Below are 22,836 nucleotides of genomic sequence, written 5' to 3'. Positions count from 1 at the left end.
CTCTTCATAAACTGTTTAATTTGCATTGGAAATAATAGTTAAAGTTAATATTACAAACATAGGAAATAAGTTATTTCATCCCTCTGAGGATACAGTGGATAATTTATTTCTTTGCACACTGGGAGTCTGTGCTTTTATAGCTTGATCTGACGTAACTTGACAGAATCACTAGCTGCTCCCACTGTGGGGGTCTCTAGTATTTTTTCCAGTTCGAGGGGATGGCTTTTCCAAAATTCTGCAGCTGAACTTGAGCAAGAAGTCAATTTCATTGCACCAGTTTGTTCGTGATAATATGAGCTGAGTGGTTCTGAGGCCTGGCTCACCCAATCCTACCTCCGAGGGCTTTTGGGAGGAACTTGCTGCTTGTTCGCCAGCGAACAAGCGGTGATTTTTGCCGTGTTGGCTGTCGGATTGCTACATTGCTTGATACCAGTGCATCGGGAACCGACGCCAGGGGCCATTTCTTGGATATGTCAAGGACACTGACAGAACAGCAACAGTTTTCCAACTGAAGAAGGCTCGGCTCGGTACATTTTGAGCTAAAGCTGCTTGGATACAAAACATTCACTCAAGAGAAGTCTTCAGTCTGTAGAAGCACTGGATCATCGTTCTATATGAACATCGTTCCACATGTTTGTTGAGCCGACAGACTTTTGGTCCAATGAAATTGTTTTCCATTTACCTGTAATTGAATTGGTTAACCAAGTAGTTCATGCGTAGACGTGGCTACGTACCACAAAAAATAATTTGATATGGTAGAAGATTCCATGTCATTTGTTTATTAATCAGTTAGTTTGTTGCCTTTTATTTTAATAAATACCCTAGGGGCACTCGCTGGTTCTGCGTGTTTCATTTTTGGCTGAGAAATTCTGATGTGGGTATTCTGTGACAAACTACAAGAAGCAAAAAAAATAAAAAAGTAAAAAAAAAAATCAAACAGCCATGATGGAAGGAATTTCTTGACAGATGTTGAGCCTTTCTATATGAAACTAATGAATTTGTCTCCTGTAAGGTCTATTTGTACTTTGCTTGAGAACTTAGTCAATTTTTTTTAACCTTGTTTACGACCATTTTATTTTTGTCAAAGTTTGATTTGAATACAATGACTTTTGTAATTTAAACCTGGTGTCACTGGCAAATAGGAAACATCCCGTATGCTACATTAAAGTTTTTGCAAAGAAGTAAGCAGATGTGGACGAAGTTGACCTTACTCCAGATCTACATAGCTATGCCACTGAGTTGTTTTGTCGTTTAGAAATAAATTAGGCTTGAGCCCTCAACTGATAATTGTAGCAATGAGCTAACAAAGTCAGAACAATGATCGATATTTACTCCGTTTTTGGTCAATTAATAGTACGGATACGCAAGATATCGGCATTGACATACTGTACTGTCGAATGTTTGCTATTCAGATATTGTACTGGTTTATATGTTGCTTATTGACTATAGCAGCAATGTTAGTATTTAATATTGATATTGACCCAAATGTTCATATTGGTGGATCGTATATGTCTACATGAGATTTCATGGTTCGTTACAAATGTACAGGAAATACCAAAACCAGAGGCAGTTTAGCGAACAAAAGCTTTAGCTCCAATAAGCTGCTAGCTTAAAACGTGGCCTATATGTCAGGTCTCTGCTAGATGTTTCCTTGATTCTAGGAAAAAAAGACTTATAAATTCTGTTCATCTGCACATATTTCTTAAAAATAAAAATAAATTAACTTTTAAACATCTTCAGAAGTCCTGTAAAGTTTAAGATGATTTTCTAAGATTATTAAAATGTGTTGTTTTGAAGTATTTAGGGTTAGAAACTTTTTCTCTCTATTATTCATAATTCATTTTTTTTTAGAAATTTTATCTCAACTATTTCATACTGCAGTTTTGCTAGCTGCCTTCTACATTTTACATCTGACATAACACAAGACACGACATGTTTGCACACATATCATATAGTTATGAGCTGCAGCAACATAAAAACAGGAGTGCTGCGGTGTGTTTCACCAGAACCACGTGGACGGAGATCTGTCCAGTTGAATTTCGCAGCAGAAGCAGTTCATTTCCATTAACTCCACGCCTCGGGGCTTCAGTGTCTGTAGCAAACTTCCACAGCTCTGCAGAACGACCCGGTGTGTCACGCAGTGACCAGGCCGCCGAGCTCCCAGGTAACCATGGTGCACATGAAATTAACATCCTGTTTGTAGCTTAAACAAAGTCATATTTCATCACTGTGTTTGATCAGCTTCAGCTTATTATTTAAGATACTTTAACTGGTAAAATCTGGACCAATTTTTAACTGAAGACATTGTTTATATTGTTCAAAATCGATTTGCGATCAGTAAGACCGTTTATACACAGTTATATTCAGTATATTAAAATATGCATTTGAATAAAGCTACTGCGTCAGATGAAAAATACCTTCTGAATATAAAAACTTTAAGTAGGGATTAAACATACTTTAATTACATCCACATTTCTGTATTAAAACAATCTGACATAATATTCTAATCTTTAATGTTTGTTCATTGGCTTTGAGCAGAAAATAACTATTGGAAATAAAGGGTTGAAACATCAGCATGTGTTGAATTAATCTATGTGTGTTTGACTTAGAGAATTGAGCTACTGAAGTAAATGAACTTAATAATAATGTAATGTTGAATATTGCTGCATATGATTTCTTATCTTTGAAATCCAGTTTTTGATTCTTTTTACAAAAATAATAAAATGTAGGTGCCATCCACACATTCTGCTTTATTCTTTCTCTTTAGTTGAGAATTCTTTGGTCCAATTCTGACGACTTAAATGTATTTTACATTTCTTTAAAGCAGAAGTAGATCTTTTATCAAGCTACAATCTGAACACCAGCTTCGGTATCATCCAAGAGAATCAATGGAGGGAGGTGGGGGGACCTCAGGAAAATTTGCATATCACTCATTTTGGCATAGGTTTAACACATAATCTTTCCCCCCTCCATCGGGGTTAAAAAGATAAAAATTTGAGAGAGAACTCTTTTATATATTAAATTTAACCTATGAGAATTCTTTTATCTTTTAAGATTGCACTGAAAGTTAGTAGATTGCTTGGCAACACTACCAAATGTCAAAGAAAGGGGAAAAAAAAGAAGAATCAAAGGAAAGATGGTGAATTACCATTTGAAATATGCATCTCTGACAGAGAAGTAGAGACCAGAGGCAAACCGTGTTTAAAAGTTGGTGGAAGGATGGCTGAGATAGTCTGGAGAAATACGCTGTCGTGCCATTGCTCTTTTTTTCTTCGTTTCTTTTTTTTTTTTTTTGTCTTCACACCAGCTGTTGATGAAGGCAGAGAACAGCTTTGATCAGAGAGAGTAGGTGGAATGAGACTGACAGTACAGATGTGGACCTGAAGGCGACGCCGGCTTCCTGCATTATTTATCTCTCATAAAAGAATTTTAATTTGTCGGGGTGTAAAAACGTGAACATTTCTGGAGCTCTGCTTTGAATAGCTGCAACACATCAGACTAAAGAGTTCAATTAAGACGATAAAATTCAGGACGAAAACTTTTTTTTTGACACAATAATGATGTAGAAGTAATTTATTGGAAGACCGAAGCAGACTCCCGGGTGCTGCAGCCATACGTAGCGTTCCTCAGTGAACCGTTTAAGGTTGGGAAACGTCCCACTGACAGAAATACAAACTTCAAATGTCAGCATTTGCTCAAAGCGCCAGGGGAAGAAAATTCAAATGGCACAGCTGATGCACCTGCAACTGAAGCTGTTTGTTGTTTCACTAATCCATCAGCAGCAACCCAGACAACGCAGGTGCTCCAGCAGCTACAGGTCTGGAGATTACTGCTGGAGCTGGAGGCCTGGAGTTCACTTAGAAAAAATGGTGAAAGTGCTAAAATATACTTTTCAGAAGTGTTTTTTTATTTCCCCCGCGCAGACAGATGTTACTTTTTAGGAACTGTAACAAATACGATTTTTGTTTTGTTTCTCTATTGAATTTGTTAGCTGTGTAAAACACTAATGTCCAGGTTCAACTACTCAAAATGTTGCATGTTTTATGCTTGGGAAATTGGAAAAGTCTTTTTTGGCACTTTGTAGTGATAACATTTACTGATGTCACGGTTCCTGGTCACTGGCCACAACAAAACCAGGAACAAATCTCCCAGGAGGACTTTGAGTTATTTTCAAATTCTGAAAGTGTGGATTCTGAGGTTTCTACTGATGTCAAACGCATAGAAATATTTTTTTTTTAAAAATGAGTGAGATATGGACATTTGAATGTTGGCACTCTGTAAACAAAATTAGGGAGAAAATAGGCTTCAAAGTTTCAAAAGAATTGTCCCTGAACCTGATCAGAGTGTGAATAGCCAAAGCCCGGCACATTAAACAGCTGTGGTTTGGTTTACATGAAAAACTAATAATTTTTCTCTGTCTACAGTCTGACCATTGTTTTCCTAACCTATTTTGCTTGATTCAAATCTCGCTTCACTATCAGTCTGGATTTTCTCCCATTCACTTAGATTCTGCCTGTAGAATTTCAACCAGGCCAATAAGCACACAGAAGGAGAAGTTGTGAACAACTGTAGTGTTTTAGAATTGTGGTCTGCCTGTAGTTTTAGCAATGGCAGCGAAGGAAGTGAACGTAGCCGTTCAGCCCATGTTGGCCAAATATTGAGCCAACATAAACAGCCGCCTGGTTCGGCTCTGAACTTCTCTCTTTGCAGAGGGGGATGGTTGTTTACAGCACACGCAAGCTTCATAGCAACAAACATTCCATACATCACAGGACAATCTTAGACCCTTTGTACAAAACAAAGTTGACCAAGTTCATTTTCTCTCCTCATCTCCACTACATCCATTCTGTTTATCTGTCTAGTGTAGCCTGCTAACCTCTCTCTGTCTGACTTTAGTACACACACACACACAGGAATCTCTGTACATGGAGGGGAACCTGTGTGTGTGTCTGCTGTGGAACTACAGGAAGACTTTGTGTTGTGGAAACTATTGTTGCTTTTTTCCTTGAACGACTGGTCATACCAGTGTGGCTTCAAATTTTTCCTGATGCACCATTAAGAAATTGGGTTGCATTTAAAGTAAGCCAATTTTTGTAAGGCAAATAAAGCACATAAAGACAATAGAGATGTCTTATTTTGAACTGTTTACTGATATAGGAATAAAACATTTTTCCCCTACTACTACATGGCTCCTAAACCACCTGTTGGTTTTCTTACAATTAAGACACTAGAAATACTAGAAATACTGTAAGTAAAAAGTAAAACTGTCATATTGTCTGTTACATCATGATAAAATTAAATTCTGTAGAATTAAAATGTTTATTTTTTTCCTAGCATTGCTATCAAATGGTTGAAGTTTTCAACTTATGTAAATATAATTAATTTTGTTTGAGCAATATTACATAACTATTGCTATTATTATTTTAAACTTTCTGTTTAGATGTTCATTTATTTATTGTTTTTTACATTTATATCATGATGGAAGAAGATGACTATGTACGCCTTCGTATGAATTCAATATGATGTTCTGGGGTAGCCAGGATTTTTCAAAAGTGGGGCCATAGCCCCTCCTGACCCCCCTATTGGCTGTGCCACTGTGCTTCTTTGGAAAGTAAAACATGTACTTAAACATCATCCAATTGTTTAAGAAAACCTGAAAGATACTGTAAGCCTGGTAAAATAATAACTTGTTTTTCTTCTCTATTTAACGTGCTTTCAACCAAAAGGAAAAGATGACCTTTCTGTTTGCATCTATCAGAACGAAAACTGCACAATCTTGTAAATATGGAGACACCGTTCCATCACATACTCCTTTGTCATCGTCCCTTAAACAGAGATCCTGAATTCTTGAGGTCTGTCCCACTCTGCTCTGACCCTGAACTGTAATTTGTTTAACTTGCCACTTGTCTTTATGCAACACTTTATATGGGGCACAGAGTGGAAAGTGTTGGAGATGGTGTGAAAACATCGGTCCTCTAGGGCCACAAAGCTGGGAAAACAAGGAGAGAAGGCTGGAAAAACCTCTGAGAAAACAGACTGTTAGCTGCTACCTTGGAGAGAGGTGTGACACTTTGGGGAATAAAGAGTGTGGAGTGGAAAAACTGGAGGGTGGGGACGGACGGAGGGCTCTTGAGAGACCTAGTGAACAAATGAGACGGTGAAAGAAACATCCTTGCGCAGGATTGATAGAAAAAAAAAAGATGACAACTTACTGCCTGGCTACTCTTCACCATCACAATGAGCGTTGCTCCCACTTCTCCGAGAGCCAATTATCTCCTCCTGCATGACTTACTGAGATCATTTAGGCTCGGTGGCAAGCGCGTCATACACGAACACTGAGCAGGAGCGTGCGCTGGGAGCTTTACACGATTTAGGTAGGCGAGTGCGTGGATTTGATTTTATGACGGTGCTGCCACGAGAGGCGACATGGTTCAATCTGTAGTCTCGGTGTGCTGCTGCGCTCATGTTTGTTTCCTGGCTGATTGTTTTACTGAGGAATGTCTGACTCGTCTCTCTAGCGTTCTCCCTTTCTAATTCACACCCGCACCTTGTTTGCCATTTGTTCTCCATCTTGTTTTGGCTTCCTTTCAGGTTTCTTTGTAGTCATTTTTGCCTCTTTGTCTTTCTAGACTTGACATTAGTTGTATTGCTATTAACCATATAGTTGCTCAAAATGGAATTTCGAAAATAATTTTGCTTGATGGAAACGCAACGATTTCAAAAGAACCCCTGCTTTTTGATAAAAAGTTTCTGCACTAGGGTGAGGTAATTTTTCAGCTGTTTCGAAATTACCATATTTTCTGCACTATAAGGCGCACCTAAAAACCTTCAATATTCTCAAAAGCCGACAGTGCGCCTTATAATCCGGTGCGCCTTATATATGGACCAATATTGAGCCAACAGGTCTCGAAGCTTTGGTAAGCAGCCGCCGGCTTCATTTTCTCCCGTAGAAGAAGAAGCGCGTGGTGCATGCTGGGATATATGATTGCGCGAAACATGCCGTTTCATTTCCATTTGTGTGTTTGTGTAAAAACCCCAAAATGGCTCCTATTAAGAGACACACTTACGACGCAGAGTTTAAACTCAAGGTGATCAGTCACTTAGTAGAATACGGGAATAGAGCAGCAGCAAGAGAATTTAACATTAATGAATCAATGGTGCGGAAGTGGAGAAAACAAGATCACCTGCGCCAAGTAAAGAAGACTAAACAGAGTTTCCAAGGAAACAAAGCGACATGGCTACAGTTTGAGGACAAACTCAAACAGTGGGTTGTTGAACAGAGAGTAGCAAGTAGAAGTGTCAGTACAATCACTACTCAAATGAAGGCAATAGCGCTAGCATGCAAACTTAACATCAGGGAATTTAGAGGCGGTCCTTCTTGGTGCTTTCAGTTCATGAAAAGATGTAATCTCTCCATCCGCACATGAACTACTGTTTCGCAGCAACTGCCAAAAGATTACCAAGAAAAGCTGGCCACTTTCCGAGCATATTGCAAAGACAAGATTACTGAAAAAAATATCCGGCTAGAACACATCATCAACATGGATGAGGTTCCACTCACCTTTGATATTCCTGTGAATTGCACAGTGGATAAAACGGGAGAACATACAGTAAATGTTCGCACCGCAGGGAGTGAGAAGTCATCCTTCACTGTAGTTCTTGCTTGCCAGGCTAATGGCCATAAACTTCCACCCATGCTTATTTTCAAGAGGAAGACCTTGCCAAAAGAAAACTTTCCAGCCGGCGTCGTCATCAAAGCTAACTCGAAGGGATGGATGGATGAAGAAATGATGAGTGAGTGGTTCAGAGAAATTTACGTGAAGAGACCGGGTGGCTTTTTTCTCACAGCTCTGTCCCTATTGATCTATGACTCCATGCGCTCCCATATCACCGATGGTGTCAAAAAACAAGTGAAGCACACTAATTCAATATTCACCGTCATTCCGGGTGGATTGACAAAAGAACTCCAGCCACTAGATATTGGTGTCAACAGGACATTCAAAGCTAGAATGCTAACTACGTGGGAACAGTGGATGACAGAAGGCGAACACACGTTCACCAAGATGGGGAGACAGCGCTGGACGACCTACGCCACTATCTGCCAGTGGATTGTAAATACCTGGGCTGATATATCATTCTCAGCTGTGGTCCGAGCTTTCAGGAAGGCAGGAATTGTCACTGAACTGCTAGACAAAAGCAGCGACACTGACTCGATTAATGACGACTTTGACGAGACGGAGCCGGGCATGTTGGATGCCGTATTCGCCCAACTGTTTAATTCGGACACTGAAGAAGAAGAATTTGAGGGATTTGTGGATGAGGAATAAATTAATAAAGTGAGCTTTATATGTTTTTTTGTGTGTTTACAGCTGAACAAGGTTTGTCATATTGTGAATATGGACATTAACGTTTGAACAACGTTGAGTTATTGATGTATTGCCATTGCTTTGCACTATTTCGAGTGTTACTATATTGTGACTGCACTAACATTTGATTTACCGTAACAGTATCACAGTTTTTTACATGTTTATTGAATCAAGGAAATGTTCCCCTCCACTATGTGATATAAATGTTGCACTACATGTTATACCTTGCTGTTGTTAAAAGATAAACTGTTTCACAAAAATACCACGTCACTGACTTTACCTCGGGAAAAATAATAAAACAGCTGTTTATTCATTTTGGGAGTGAACGGAGTTGTCAGAACGCTGGTTTGTAATCTATTAATACAGTTTGACTGACCTATCTGACTGTTTTGTTGACATTCCCTTTAGCGCAGCTCCATCTAATGGATGCATAACGTAACCCCAGCCTCTACTATAGCGTCTATTCTATGCGCCTTATAATGCGGTGCGCCTTATATATGAAAAAAGTTTTAAAATAGGCCATTCATTGAAGTTGCGCCTTATAGTGTGGAAAATACGGTAGTGTGTTTTGCAAAACTGCAATGGAAATACTTTTTTTGCATTACAGGAGTCATGTGATCAAGAACCAGATGTTACTATTTAGGGTAAGAAGAAGAAGACAACTGGCAGTGGTAGGAGGATCACAGTGCAGTATGTTTTTCACTGTGTTTCTTATTTAATGGAAACACCACATTTTCAAAATTGTTTTTTGACAGCGGAGCATCAACAAAGTTTTGTGCACCTTTGTAATTGAAATGCAACTACTGACTGCTGAGCAGACGTTCACAGCAAAAAAATATTAATTCAGTATGCATTCAGTAATGTAGAGCTGCATCATGAATAACATACCATAACATACTACAATTCCTAGAGGACGGTGAGCTAATTATGGCTCATGGGTGGCTGGCTAGCTGTCAGTGGGAAGCAACAGAACTAGCTAGTAATAGAAAGCCACACAGGAATAGCGGTTAGTGGGAAGCTTGCTAGCGATGAGTGGCTAGCTATGGTTGACTAGCTAGCTAACCGTCAGTGGGCAGCAACAGAGGGGACTTACTGCCTTACTGCTGACTGTCCTTCTGGAACTTTCTCTGGCATTTCTTTGAAAAATCACTTTTTTTTTTCCACAGGAATGTGTGGAGTGCCAGTCTGAAACCATATCTTACCAAGCCAGAACCGACCCATGCCAGTTTCTGACATGCGCTGCTGCGGCTAACAGTTAGCCTGCTGAGCTGGGCTGCACTTTGCTTTGTTGACCTCTTTCATGTTTCAGCTTCTCAGAAGCTCATCACTCTAATGAATTTGCCTCCTAATTAATCCAGCCTTTAGCCTTTTTAGACTTTGCTGGAGGCACAAACATGCAGTGGGGTCACTTTGTCATGTTTGTGTTTTCTTCCCACCGAGACATCTTCACGTCCTCACAGCTCTGCCCCGTCTCGCCCTTCCTCCCTGCTACTTGCTCATTGTAAACACCGAGAACTTCATTTCACATTGGAGTGGAGCGCAGCCCGGAGACGGAGCAGAGGTTACCTCCTCCCATTTCAGCGGCTTCAGCGATAGCGGCGAGTCTCTTCTCGCTGGCCCGCTCGGCTCTATTTCATACCTTTGTCTGCTCATTGTGATTAACTGCCAGCCCTCGTGGCTCGGGTGATTTCTGCTTTGTGTCAAGAGCCCGACTGCAGACGGCGCTGTGTGAAGAGAAGAGGCGATGGATCTCGTGGGGGGGTTGGAGGGTTAGAGGATGGGACGGCTGCCGGGACTAGAGGGTCAGCTGATCAGCTCTGAGGTGAGGGAGATTTATGACCCCCCCCAGAACAAAGCTGTGTCTTTTGAGAGAACGGGAACCATAAATCAGGGAGAACTGGGTCAGATCAGGTCAGCGCTCATCTGCTCAGTGCTGATCTCTTTTCCTAAAGGTGTGGGGCATTTTTTTCCCATCTGACACTTTAAGTGACTTTTTTCAGCCTGTGCTGCTGGGTTTTGCAGACCTGATATCTCGATTGGTCAGATTTTTTTTTTCTTGCCAGTACAAAAATGTTCAGAAAAGTCCTTTGAATGTCACATGTTTTCATGACAAACCACAACACATGGTTTTCTGCTCCATGCAATTTGTTTCAGCCCCCTGGTGGCAATACTATAAAGAGACTGGTGACATCGTAAAGTAGAGCTGTGTGTCATCTATACTAGCTCACCTTATTTCCTGTAATAACCCGAGTAGTGGGAACATATAGATATTGATATTGAATAAGAGGAGTCCCAGGATTGAACCTTGTGGTATCCCGTATGTGACAATAGAAGTTACAAGCTGCAGTTTTAACATTAGTACAGTGTAAGGAAAATGTGTTGCCTATTTCTTTTAATTAATCAATAATATTTGGACAGCAAAAGTACTTAATAAATTATATTTTTTTTTACAAAATTTGAAGCAGTTGAAGCTGAAATTATGCTACTTGAGGAGTCTCTTTTGAATCTGCACACCCCAGTTAACGATTAATCAATAACCAGATTAGTAAATGGTAATTTCAATAATCAATTCATCTCTGAATCTGATTGTTTCAGTTTGAATCCTGTATAGTACAGTATATTCAGAATTTTATTTTCCTTTTTGGTCTTTAAAATACCAGAATTTGCACATTTTTCTTTGTGATAAAATAATTTTTTAAATACCAAATCAAATGTTACGACCAGTTACTGAGTACTTGAGTAACCTTTTTTAGCAAATGTATTGTTGTAGTATTACTTGATTCATTTCTTGGAAGAATATATTTTACATTTAATTGAGTAAAAATATGTTGAAGTAGTACCACCTTGTATGAATTTCTTGATTTCTCTATAACTCCTTTAAAAAAGAAAACTGGTTATGCTACTTAATTTAATGAAGTTACAACTAGTCAAATTAAGTTTATCCATGTAAATATATCAAGTTTATTAAGCCGTTGTGTTAAACAAACATAAATAAAGTAAACCTGACGAGCTGAATATCATTACATTAACTAATTTATCTAAGTTGGGGTTCCATTCTCTCTTTTCGGTGCATACGACTCCATGGTGGGCGTCCATTATTTTCACTTCTTTATTTCATCTCCCTGTGCAGAAAATCCCAGGAAGACGCATTAAATGTGGTTGAAATGTGATAAAGTTCAAGGGGTCTGAATACTTTTCCTGGTCTGTGTAAGTCACAGATTTTCTGGCACGTCAATCACGTCTGCCAGCGAATGAATGTTTTGTGTTCAAAAAGCCCATTAGCTGCTCTAAGTGAGTCACCAGTAATCCTCCCATTATCTCCGGCTATGTTCACACTGTTGGCCTTTAGTCTCTGCTCGTCTTAATCGCCCTAATTATATCATATTTGTCTTTATGAGAGGCTGATGAAAATGAAACGGTGGCGTTCTCGATCTGGCAGCGACTTGTAACCGATTACACGCGACGCATTACGCTCCCCGATTCCCGGTCTGTTTGATTCCGGTCGCTGGTTTGACTAGTCGTGTGATTTGTCTTCCTCAGGGCAGCTGGAGCCAAAAGTGAAAAATTGATTTTTCAGCTGAAGGATTAGCATCGGAGTTATTGCTATAGGCGTGCATTACATTACAGTGATTCACGCTGCCTCCGTGCGTCAAAGCGGGCTGAGGAAGCTCTTCATTATCAGATGCATAGGGCTGATTTTACAGGAAAGGGAACCCGTGTGGAGTCGACTAGTCTTTAGTGTGGAAGCAGTGGGCGCCGGGCGGCGAGTAACTCGATGCTGCCTTTGTGGAAGTTCAGTCAGCTTGAGTAAAGGAGATAAATAATCTTCACCAGGAAGGATGGACCTTAATTTATTTGTGTCTGTGTTGTTGTTTCACAAAGGGAAGGGGAAATCAAACGTATGCAAATTCATTTCTGTGGAATGGAAAAATGACTCGCCAAACATCACAAGGCGCGGCTGCCGAACGCAGCCGGAAGTTGTTCTCACGATTGTATTTTCCCCCGTTTTACTTTGAGCAGGTGTGTTTCCGTCTCCGGACCTCCGTTGTGCCAAAGCCTTGGAAGGGTTTACCGTGTCCCTGCCTGCGTCAGAAACCCTTCGTCGAGCTCCGAACGGCGTCTGGAGCTCTTTACCTCTGAAGCGCTAAACTGCTAGAAAAAAAGGCAGCGGTGACCTTTGCGAGCTCAAAGTTGTCATTTACTTACCTTGTGAAAACGGTTTGGAAGGCGAGCTGAGCGGACTCTGGAGTGTTTTTGTGACTTTTTTTCCTACACACACGCATCTTACTGCAAGTCATTATTGCTGAGGTTTTGGCGTTTTTACTGTCAGTGTTGCTTTAATGAGTAACACAAATGGCATAATCAGATCCCAAGGGGCAGCTATTAGCCTGCGACTGCTTTATTACTGCAGTCTGGTTTTACTGTTGACATTAGTTTGGTCTCAGGACTTCACTGCAAAACTGTGATGATGCCCATTAAAATCCCCCCCACAGCAGTTTAGCATAGCATTGTAATTATATGGTACAGTGCAGTGCTGCAGTCTTTATATTCATTTTATCCATAAAGGTGGAAATAATTAAAATAAAACTGCAGTAGGACGTGGAGAACACTTGGAACTGTCTAATTTGTCTGTTCTTACTGAAGGATCACTCTGTGGCTCGCAGTTGAACACTTTAAAAATGAAAGTTTTTGTCAGACACTTTCTGTCAGATGTTCATCTGTGTCTGAATCTCATTATTTTCATCTCTTTTTTGCACATTGGAACAATAATAATGAGTGTAACTTTATCCATGTAGAACTATACATGCATTACGGCTGTTAGCCTGACCTCCCTGTTCTGATTTTGGCCGACACTGAATTTTTGTTGTTGTTGGAAAAGTTGCTAAATATAACAATATTGGGATGAATATTTACCTCAAGTTACCTACTCATCTGCATGTTGTTGTGTGAATGTTTGCATATTTGTCAAAACATTTGGGTGAATACGACTCTAGAAAATTACTAGAAAAAGACCTTAACCCTTTCATCACTACAGTGGACAGCTGTCTAAAAGGATTTTCTTGTGAATTTTGATGTAATAAATGGACATAGACATAGTGGACACTAGTGCATCATAAAATACACTATCAACTACTGGCCATCCACTGCAAGTGCAAGAACATTTTTAAATCCAACATGGCAGACAGACGAATAAGCAATTTAGGATTATCCAGTCCCTCCATCTACTGTAGATGCAGGAAAAAAAAAAATTGGTGACATCAAGTAACCCCTAAAGACTATTACCACTGATGTATTTTCCAATCTTAACAGTTGTTTTGCTTTTTTTACATAACATTTTTCCTGAAGGTGGAGTTACAGTTTCTAAACAGACAGAAAAAAAAGTTGTCAAGTGAAATTTATTTTAAGTCATATTTGATATATATGTAGCTTTTTCATAACAACTGAAGGTAACATAACTACTCGATTGTTCTATAAAATAATACTATGTGGTAAGAAAACACCTAATACTTTAAACTCCTTAAACTTTTTCTCCCTCCATAGATTCTCTGTCAGGTTCAGATGTGACCAATCCAAATTTTTCTTCCAGTCAGGGCTTTGAATCATTTTGGGCTCAACTATATAAACATTTCTGTTATAAATTACGAAAATTGCATGTTTATCATAAGCGTATGGCATTCGAGTGGAAAGATTTTAATTCAGCTCAGACTAAAACCTTCGGAGATCAAACCGATATAACTGGCTTCATCTGAAGATTTGCCAGTCGTCTGTCCTCTGTCACGGGGACAGCTTGAAGAACATTCACGGAGAGAATCCCTGTTTAATTGTGTTTCTTTTTTTTGTCCTGTTACTGGAAACTCCCAGAACTCCGCTCGGTGCCATTAGCAAGTTTGTCTCCATAGAGCCTGCTGTGCTTTGGAGAGATAAGTTTCTTTACGCTTTGAATTCTGCACCCGTCGTGCATCTGCTCTGTGGATTTAACTCTCAGACACCATCAGGCATTATAATTTCTCCCCAGACAGCCTTGAGTGAGCAGTAATGTCGCGTGCCGTGAATTCATCGCTTTGTGTCGGTTGGGAGATAAATCAATGTGCCGTACAGAAGAAGGGTTTCAACACTGTAGTGTTAGGCGGAACTGACAAAACTTGTCTTTTTTTTTATTGACTGTAGGCACTTTTTGACTTAACACGGTGAACGACTGAAGTTACTTTAATCATAATTTATCCTTAGCTCAAGGTACCTGTCATAAGGGTTTAAGTGAGACCCAGGAGCAGGTGGACCTGGAGGCATAAGTGGCTTTCATGAAGAAATAAATATGAAACTTAAAGGCAGGCATGATGAAAATCAGGGCTAGACATGGGTAGGCAGGCGGCAGAAAGAAAACAGGAGGAAAGGGAAGGAAATGGAAGAGTCCTGCAGTGAGTGAAAACGTGGATTTTAAATATTGAGGGAGAGGTGGAAAGAAACGTGAAGAGCTAATCAGAGGTGAGTAGTGGCAGTAAGGGACAGGTGAAAACAGTGTGGAAGGGAAGCAAAATGGCAGGCAAAGAGACGAGGCGAAACAACATGGGAAATGGGAAAAAAAAACTTTAACTAATAAACGGTAAACAAAGGAACACACATCTAAGGCAACTCAATCTTCAGGTGTTTTCACACCTGATAGTTTGGTAGACTTGGTTCCACTGGGGGCCAAAGTTGCAACATTTGTTACATTTTCAGCTGCAGTTCACTTTCACACTGCACTGTCAAACCAACCAAACGCTTTGAAAAACCTGTTCCCCTCTTCACCTCTGGTGGCGCTGCAATAAGAACCACTGCAGGAAACGACATGAAAATCTCTGGAGAAGACACTGAGCTCAACCTCCCGCTTCATGAAACCTAAATAAAGATGGAGTGTTGTGAGATTTTAAGGGTTGTAGGATTTCTTTCTTGTCTTTGACATTTCTCCTACATGCACCATTGTTTTGGTTGTATTTACCCAGAATGCCCTGCGCTATAGTCTGCTTCTGACTTTTGGAGCAGTCTCTGGCCCGCTTGCATCCACATGTGCATTCAAACTGCGCCAGAGTTCATTTAATGCAGAGCTGGGTTTTTAGTTCGAGTTTGCTTTTTCTGATCCGCATCAAAGTTAGCTTACATATTCACACCTCCCCAAACCAATCAGGCTGTCTAGGAAAGCAAACTGGAGTTCATTCAAGGCAGAATAAACAGGTCTGGTGTGAACGCGTCCTAAGTGAACAAATAAAAAAGCAGAAAATGACGTAGAACAATAAACTTAAACCAGGCCAGAGCACATAATTGAGAAATGATCCAAACCAGAAGCACAGATGAAACTAAAAGTCCAAACACATACAGATCTTGACACTGGCACATTAAAAAGTTGAGAATTATGCACCAGACTGAGCTTTAACAACTCATTTAGGATCAAGAATAAAAGAAAAAAAAATCCATTAAAGCTTAATTTCATTCCAGAGGATCATTGAACAATCGTACCTATCAGATTTCATCACCACTGACTTTCACTGATAAGTAAGAGCAAGTAAAGATACGGATTATTAATATGTTACTCCGATCACACTGAGATGCTGAACAACCGGCATATATGATCTACATCATTAGTTTGAGTTCACACAAATGAAATATAAAAAAATACAGTCAAAGCAATGCTCCGGGTACCATTTGAGCTTCCAGCTCTGCTAACAAAAAGCACTCTTTCAGGAAATTTGAAAAGTAAACCTCATCTTGATGGGTATTACCGAGATCTCACGCGCTGGTCTTAACAATGCGACATCCCTGATTGACTCAGACTCTTCTCCACGAGCCGACGTGCTCTCAAGAAGTTCCCGTCACTGCCAGCCTCGACTTCCTGCAGAGGTTAATGGAACACATCCCGATAAATTAGCAAAGTGCGACGGATAGATCAGTCGTGTAAATACGGTCGTTCTCTCTCGGCGCCAGCCTGGCACCCGTCCAGCACAAATGCCACTCTTCTTTCGGTTTGCCAAATTGGATTTCCTCCGTCGCACCGCAAACCTCGCCCGCCTAATCACTGCAGGGAAATAAAGCGACGGCCAAAAAAGGAGCTTAACGCCGTGAAACTTGAGGAAACAAATGGAAACAGACAAATGCTGAGCAAACGATGAAAGCATCTTCCTCTTGTTTGACTGTTAGGATGGTGTAAGCTCTTCGAGTTGGACTCTCATTAGAGGGATGATAAGATAAAATGTGAGTTTATTGGGGTGTCTAAAATCCCTTCTGTTATTTGTGCAATTTTTGTGAAGAAAATAACTTTTTATAAAATGTAATTGGTGACGAATAAATTGACACATCCACATGTATACGGTCAGAAGCTGCACTTCCTTTGACCATTTCGAAAATAACATTCGTTTAAAGGAAAGACACCAATTTCGGACAAACTCTGGTTTTTTAATCAAATGTTTTGCATAAGGATGTGATTGATTTTTGTTGTTTTTTTGGCCAAATTGAAACTAGTTTATTTTGCAAAGCTGCAATGGAAACACATTTTAAGCATCACGCAATCAACAACAGTATGTTGCCACGGGCACAAACCACCAAGAAGAAGACAGGAAGTAGTTGGAGGACGAGGGCATGGCTAGTTTTTTAATGACTCATCACGTCAACAAACTTCACCATTTTAATTGGGTTTCTTACTTAATGGAAACGCTGCAATTGTAAAGTTGTTTTTTGACATTAGCGGAATATCGACAAAGTTTTGCTCACGTTTGCGATGGAAACCCAGTTGCTGTCAATTTGTTTATAAAACGCATTGAAAATTACTCTAGTTGGACCACTCTGAACTTGTCTATCAAAAAAAAAATAAAAAATTGAAGCGTTACAAAACACCCACGCCTTACTTTCTATCATTTGAAAAATCATTAACAGCCACCAGCATAAACTTGCTAAATCTGAATTTGTACTAACAGTTTTTGTGGCTGGTTTTTAATTTTTGCCAATAAGTTGAAACGTTGAAAAAAACATGAGGAATCACAATACTGCCAACCAGGAGAATTGAAAATACAGCCTCACCTTTATTTAACATTTAATACCCTTACGTTGCGAAGTAAATTAGAGCAATATGTCTGAAGGAGCGTGTTGTGAATACCAAATATCAGAGAGCTTAGGGAGATAATGTAATTTAACACGTCCGTGGAACTTAAGCAGGCACAGAGCTGTACAATCTGCTACAACCGTAATTTAGTCATCCTGTGCCCTCGGTGTCTTTGACAAAGTCAAAACGGGCAACAGTCTCTTTTGCCATCTTTAGCAGGAGCAGTACATGATATCACACAGTTAACCAAGCTATTTTGTTTTGAGTGAATAGGTGAAAAATGCAACAGTTTTGGCACGTGCATCAGCTCGTTTATCATGTCGTTGCTTGTTCATTTAGAGCATCATCCTCTCAGGTTTCATATTACTAAGAGGCAATGTTTTAATCAGATTTTTTGCCGAGTCATCCTAATTAATTAATGGTGCGATGTTATTGGCCGGCAGGCCTTCAGTGTCCAGTAATTAGGAGCTGAAAAGAGGCTCATCGAAACCAGCCAAAATTAGCATTTCGTTCACAGCGGAGAAACAAATGTCTCTCGGCCTGTCAAAGTCTGGTCTGGTGGCAAAGTGAAAACTTCCTGTTCTCCTGTGTAATCATGGCTTTTCTCACCGCTTAGAGAAAGACACAGTTATTGAGAGGCATGAATAAATACATTATTATACCAATCTTTTCTCTGTGTCGTTCATACCTCCTTTGAGTCTGTTTCTCCCTTCTGTCTGATATCAAATCTGACTCAACTTTTCCCACATTGTACATTGTCTTCTTCTCTTTAAAAATCAGATGGTGTCCAAGTGTTCAGAGATTACAACCATGATATCATAACAGAGAGACTAAAACTGGCTTAGAAATCTTGCTGTGTGAACTAGGCTTTAATATGGACGTACCAAAACTAGTTATTTCATTTGTTTATGTTTTTACTGTCAAGGTAGAAAAGCTGTTATTGAGAGGAGGGTGGCAGGACGTCTGTTAAAGGTAAAGGTTTATGAATACTGACCTGCAACACAGTAGAAATCGGTCAGCATAGGATGGTCAGCTTTTCGTTCTGTAGAGGTGTGTTAATCTCTGTGGAGCCACGGTCTGCATTTCGGCCATCAAGTGAAGACAACAAGGTCACTCTGCAGATAACACCTGGAGCTGGAGCAAAAACATTCCCACGACACACACACACACACACACACACACACACACACACACACTTAAGCTGCGTTCACACAGCAGCCAAATGCTACTTAAACCAAAGTTTTCTATATAATATAAATTTCTGGTCTCGGCTGTGTGTGGTTGTTTTTGTTCTTTTTTGTTTAGTTTTTTCTGTTTTATTTTGGATATTTCAAATATTTTCCATTCCCAGTGTTCAGTAATCTTTACAAATTTTAAACTTATTGGATGGAGAGGACAAACCTACAGTATTACGTCTTTACCAATTTTATGACCATTTTAAGATTTATCGCATCGTCTTGATGTTTATCAAGAAAAATTTTATTATAAGAATTTTGATTTATCTTTCTCGTGATACATTTCTGTTAATGTTAAAAAAAACTGACTGAAATGTTATTTTTACTACTTTCTGCTGTTCTTTCCCCACAAGAGCATCAATACATTTAAAAAAAAAAATTAAAATATGGTAAATGGCCTGTACTTGCATAGCACCTTACCCCAACACACTCCACTCCACATTCATTCACGCACACATTAACACGCATCTAAATAGGTCTAAGTCTCTAATGCAGTTTAGTGATACAAATCACATTTTATGTGACTGGTGTAATAAAGAAGCCGCTATCAATTAGGAATGTTTTTCGAGAGCAGTATTTACTTTTGTTTTCACAAATTACCACAGAATATTGTGTTGAAATTGTAAGTCCATATCGCCCACCGATATCTCAAAGTGACAATAACATTGTTTATCATATGGGGACAATTTATCATCCAGCAGAAGTTTTTATGTTACTGCAGTGTGTCATACTGACTTCCTCAAGACGGACTTTAGTTTTCACATTTTCATGTTTACGTAGACAAAAGGCAGAACTGCGATGGAATATTCCGAGTGTGAGCCCGGCAGTTTTCCTAACAACTCCGCTGGCAGGGAGACTCGGTGTACTCAGATGCATTTCCTGCTCCCAGGCTTCCTGCCGCCTTTGTATTTTGCTGGATTTACAGAAAAATGTATCATTGTGACACGCTGTGTTACAGCAGAGTTAGTCATACTTAAACCATAACATAACTGCGACTAACTTCCCCAAGCCAGATTTCAGTTTTCAGATCTCTAGATTTCTGTGAGCCAAAGGCCCAGTTTGGCTTGAACTTTGAAATATTTTGAGCGATCCCGACAGTTTTTGTCAGATCCGTATCAACTCCTTCGGTTTCCCAGCCGGGGACATGCGTCTTCGTCGGATGCATTTCCTCCTTGTGAGCTTTCCGCTGTCTTCGTTTTTTGCTGAATTTAACGTCCAGCAAAATTTATTATCCTGACACTTCGTGTTACTGCGGAGTTAGTCGTACTTTCATCGCAATACTAACTTCCCTGAGCCAGATTTCAGTTTTCTGATTTTTATTTGTCTGTGAACGAATGGTGAGACTTCGCCTTTCGTTCACAGAAGAATGAATTTTCAAATAATCTGAGTTTTTATCAGAACCGTATCAACTCCGCCGGTCTCCCAGACAGGGAGACACACGGCTTCGTCGGATGCATTTCCTGCTCCTGGGCTTCCCGCCGCTTTCGTGCCCCCCCTCCCCTAACCACCATAGTTACAGCAGGAGCAGGAAGATCAGCAGCAGAATGAATGGGCAGCCGAGGCAGGCAGCGGCGAGGTGAACCAGAGAGATTAACTGGGAAATTGACACTGACAAATCTCATACATTAAGGCTTCCTGGGAGGCAGCTATCGGTGGAATAGGCAGCAGGTACCATATCCCATAAATGAGGCCGGGCTTCTGTAATAGTCTGCGCGCTGGAAAGCCCCAACCTTCCTGTGGTGGAAAGCACAAAATGATAAGGAAGCCAGGTGTGCCAGAGACTTTTTATTTGACTAATGTGTTTACAGCTAGAATAATGAATAGAGTGAAGGAGATGAGAGTAATTAATTTGAGCTTTACCAGCTAAATAACAAAGCAAATACGGGCAAAACTGTTTCATTTCCCTTCGGACTTGACGCTTTCCCTCCCCTCCTCTCTCGCCTGCTTTAATGAGATAAAACCGGCCTCCTTTGAAAAGGAGACCCAGATACTGTTGTTAGTAGCCTTTTGATCTGCTCTCAGGGTGTTTGCTTACATATCTCAGTGTAATGAAGGACACAAACACCATTTGCATACGTTTCCTGAGTGTCCACAGATGTGGATAATGGGGGAAAAAGGTTGATTTTTAATTTTTTTTTAACAGTGAGGTTTTATCTTTACAAGGTGCAACGGTGACTTTAATTTCCTGATGCTCACCATATTGAGCGTGCATCATTTGGTGCTGCGAGCGAAGAATCTGATTACGGAACACAAACAGCTCTTTGGCCCCGGCAGCCGCACCGCTTCTTGTTGACTCAGTCTTATTCTCTGCGACTTAACCCTGCTCAAGAGGTTCATCGTGTGTTCCCTCTATCTTTATTCTTTGTTTTTCTTTTTCTTTTCCCAGATGGTGAAGTCGTTTTCCTGGAAAGGTACTGGTGCCCTTGCTGTTGCTTAGCAACAAAGTGAGTCCATGAAAGTTGACGTCTTGGAAGATTCTCACCACCTACCCAGAAACGGCGCTCTTCGGATGTTTGGGGGAAGTTTGAGCGTACGGCGCCGTTCGTGAGAAGTAAGGGACTTTTATGGTGATTTGTGAAAATATTCGCACCTTTTGAACTTTCTCATGTTTAGTAGAGTTACAAGCGCGAACTTTGAAATATTTTTAATTTGGATTTGATTTTATGACCAACACAACCTAGCACGTAATTGTGAAGTGGAAATCATTTTAAACATAAATTCAAATACTCCAAGAAGCATCCGAAATGCCCATGGGATTGTATGGAGTGGAAAGCCGTAAGAAGTAGCGGTGAAACTTTATTGCATCGTATCGTTTATCGTGATACAAATTTTGATTCATTGATGTCATGATAAATTTCATTTAATGTTTAAAACCCCACAAAACTCTGTGTGGTTGAGATTGTTAGTCTTACTATTTTCTTCACTGTAAGTTCAATGAGAGTATCAATAAAAATCATTAAATTCGAAAATAGAAAATTAAGTACATTTGATATAAATAACAGTTCTTTATGTGACTGGTGTAGCAAACAATAATGTTTTTCAAGAGCAACGTTTGTGTCTCTGGTTGCTGTCATTCATTTACATCCAAACACTTGGCTAAAAAAGAATCAATAAATAGTTCCACACATTTCAAACTCGTGTTTGTAGAAAAAAAGTAAGCCCAAGTATCAATTTTTTTTTCATTTCACAACCATGTCCTGTTTTTTGTTAATCAGGTAAAGTCCCGATGAAATACAGTAAGGTTACGTGACAAAATGTGAAAAAGTTAGAAAAAAGTTAAAGTAATGATACAAGAGTGTCAGTGGTCGTGTTGGTCTTTTTATTGAGCGAATGTATTTTACTTTATTTTATTAAACGTATTCAACAGCAGCCCCTGCACCGCTGCGTAGAGTGATGATGAACTGCAGCATATTGGCTGCAGCGGCTTTTCAGAGATCAATTTTCACTCAGAGGGGAGAATTCATCACACTTGGCCGTGTTAAATATTCATGGATGCGTTGTGTTGTTAAAATAAGGCTCATTAGCGCTTCCAGCCTCTTTTCAAGTTCCGCCTATCTCTTGTCACTCTCAAAAGAGCAACAGAAACATGTTATTAGTCTCTCACACCCCGTGCGCTCAAAGTGGGTCAGAACAGAACGTTAACTGGGCCTTTATGTCAGAGTCGGGCCAACTTCACCGCTGTTGCACCTTAACGTCTATGGAAGCGTTATGACTATTGGTATTTTTAAAAGTGACTGAAATATTTTCTCGTTTTTTTTGTCTCTTAATGAAATATGAATTTTGTAAAAAAAAATAAAATAAATAACTAAAAAATGCACTACTTGATCGAAATTTTAAGACCAGTTGAAAAACGGTAAGAATTTTTCTCCTACTGGATCTTAAGAAGGTTCCAAATAAAAGCTTCAAAATGCAAAAATAAGAAATGGGAGTGAGACAAAAAAATAAAAAATAAAATTAGTCAGCGTTTTATTGTAAACAACCTTTAACCCTGGGATCCAGGCGCTATGGTTGTTTTTGACCAGTTTTGATCCTACCTTTATATTTCTTAATAGAAACCATTAATATTGCCTCCAAGGGTTTTCTATTTTTTTTCAGCACAACCTGGTATGTGTGAATTTGCATTTATGTTTGTTTGGCTCTGCTGTTTTTGCATATCAGACCTCCAGTA

General features: G+C 39.7%; 1 protein-coding gene across 4 annotated transcripts in view; it reads left to right on the top strand.

The window, feature by feature from the left end:
* The window catches only part of LOC106946939 (alpha-1,3-mannosyl-glycoprotein 4-beta-N-acetylglucosaminyltransferase C), a 179,203-nt gene that overhangs the window by 7,939 nt on the left and 148,428 nt on the right, over positions 1 to 22,836 (top strand). For 3 of the 4 annotated variants that reach the window (XM_015031636.1, XM_015031635.1, XM_015031639.1), the window contains exon 2: positions 21,055 to 21,219. The exons of the other annotated variant lie outside the window; for it this stretch is intronic. The gene's annotated coding sequence lies outside the window, so the exon portion shown is untranslated. The remainder of the gene's footprint in view (positions 1 to 21,054; positions 21,220 to 22,836) is intronic. 4 annotated transcript variants of the gene reach the window in all.

Source organism: Poecilia latipinna, unplaced genomic scaffold (genome assembly GCF_001443285.1).
Source record: "Poecilia latipinna isolate Pla-1442-1.1 unplaced genomic scaffold, P_latipinna-1.0 Scaffold213, whole genome shotgun sequence".
Classification (NCBI taxonomy): domain Eukaryota; kingdom Metazoa; phylum Chordata; class Actinopteri; order Cyprinodontiformes; family Poeciliidae; genus Poecilia; species Poecilia latipinna.
The sequence above is the reverse complement of the archived record's forward strand: the minus strand, read 5'-3'. Positions and strand labels throughout refer to the sequence as shown.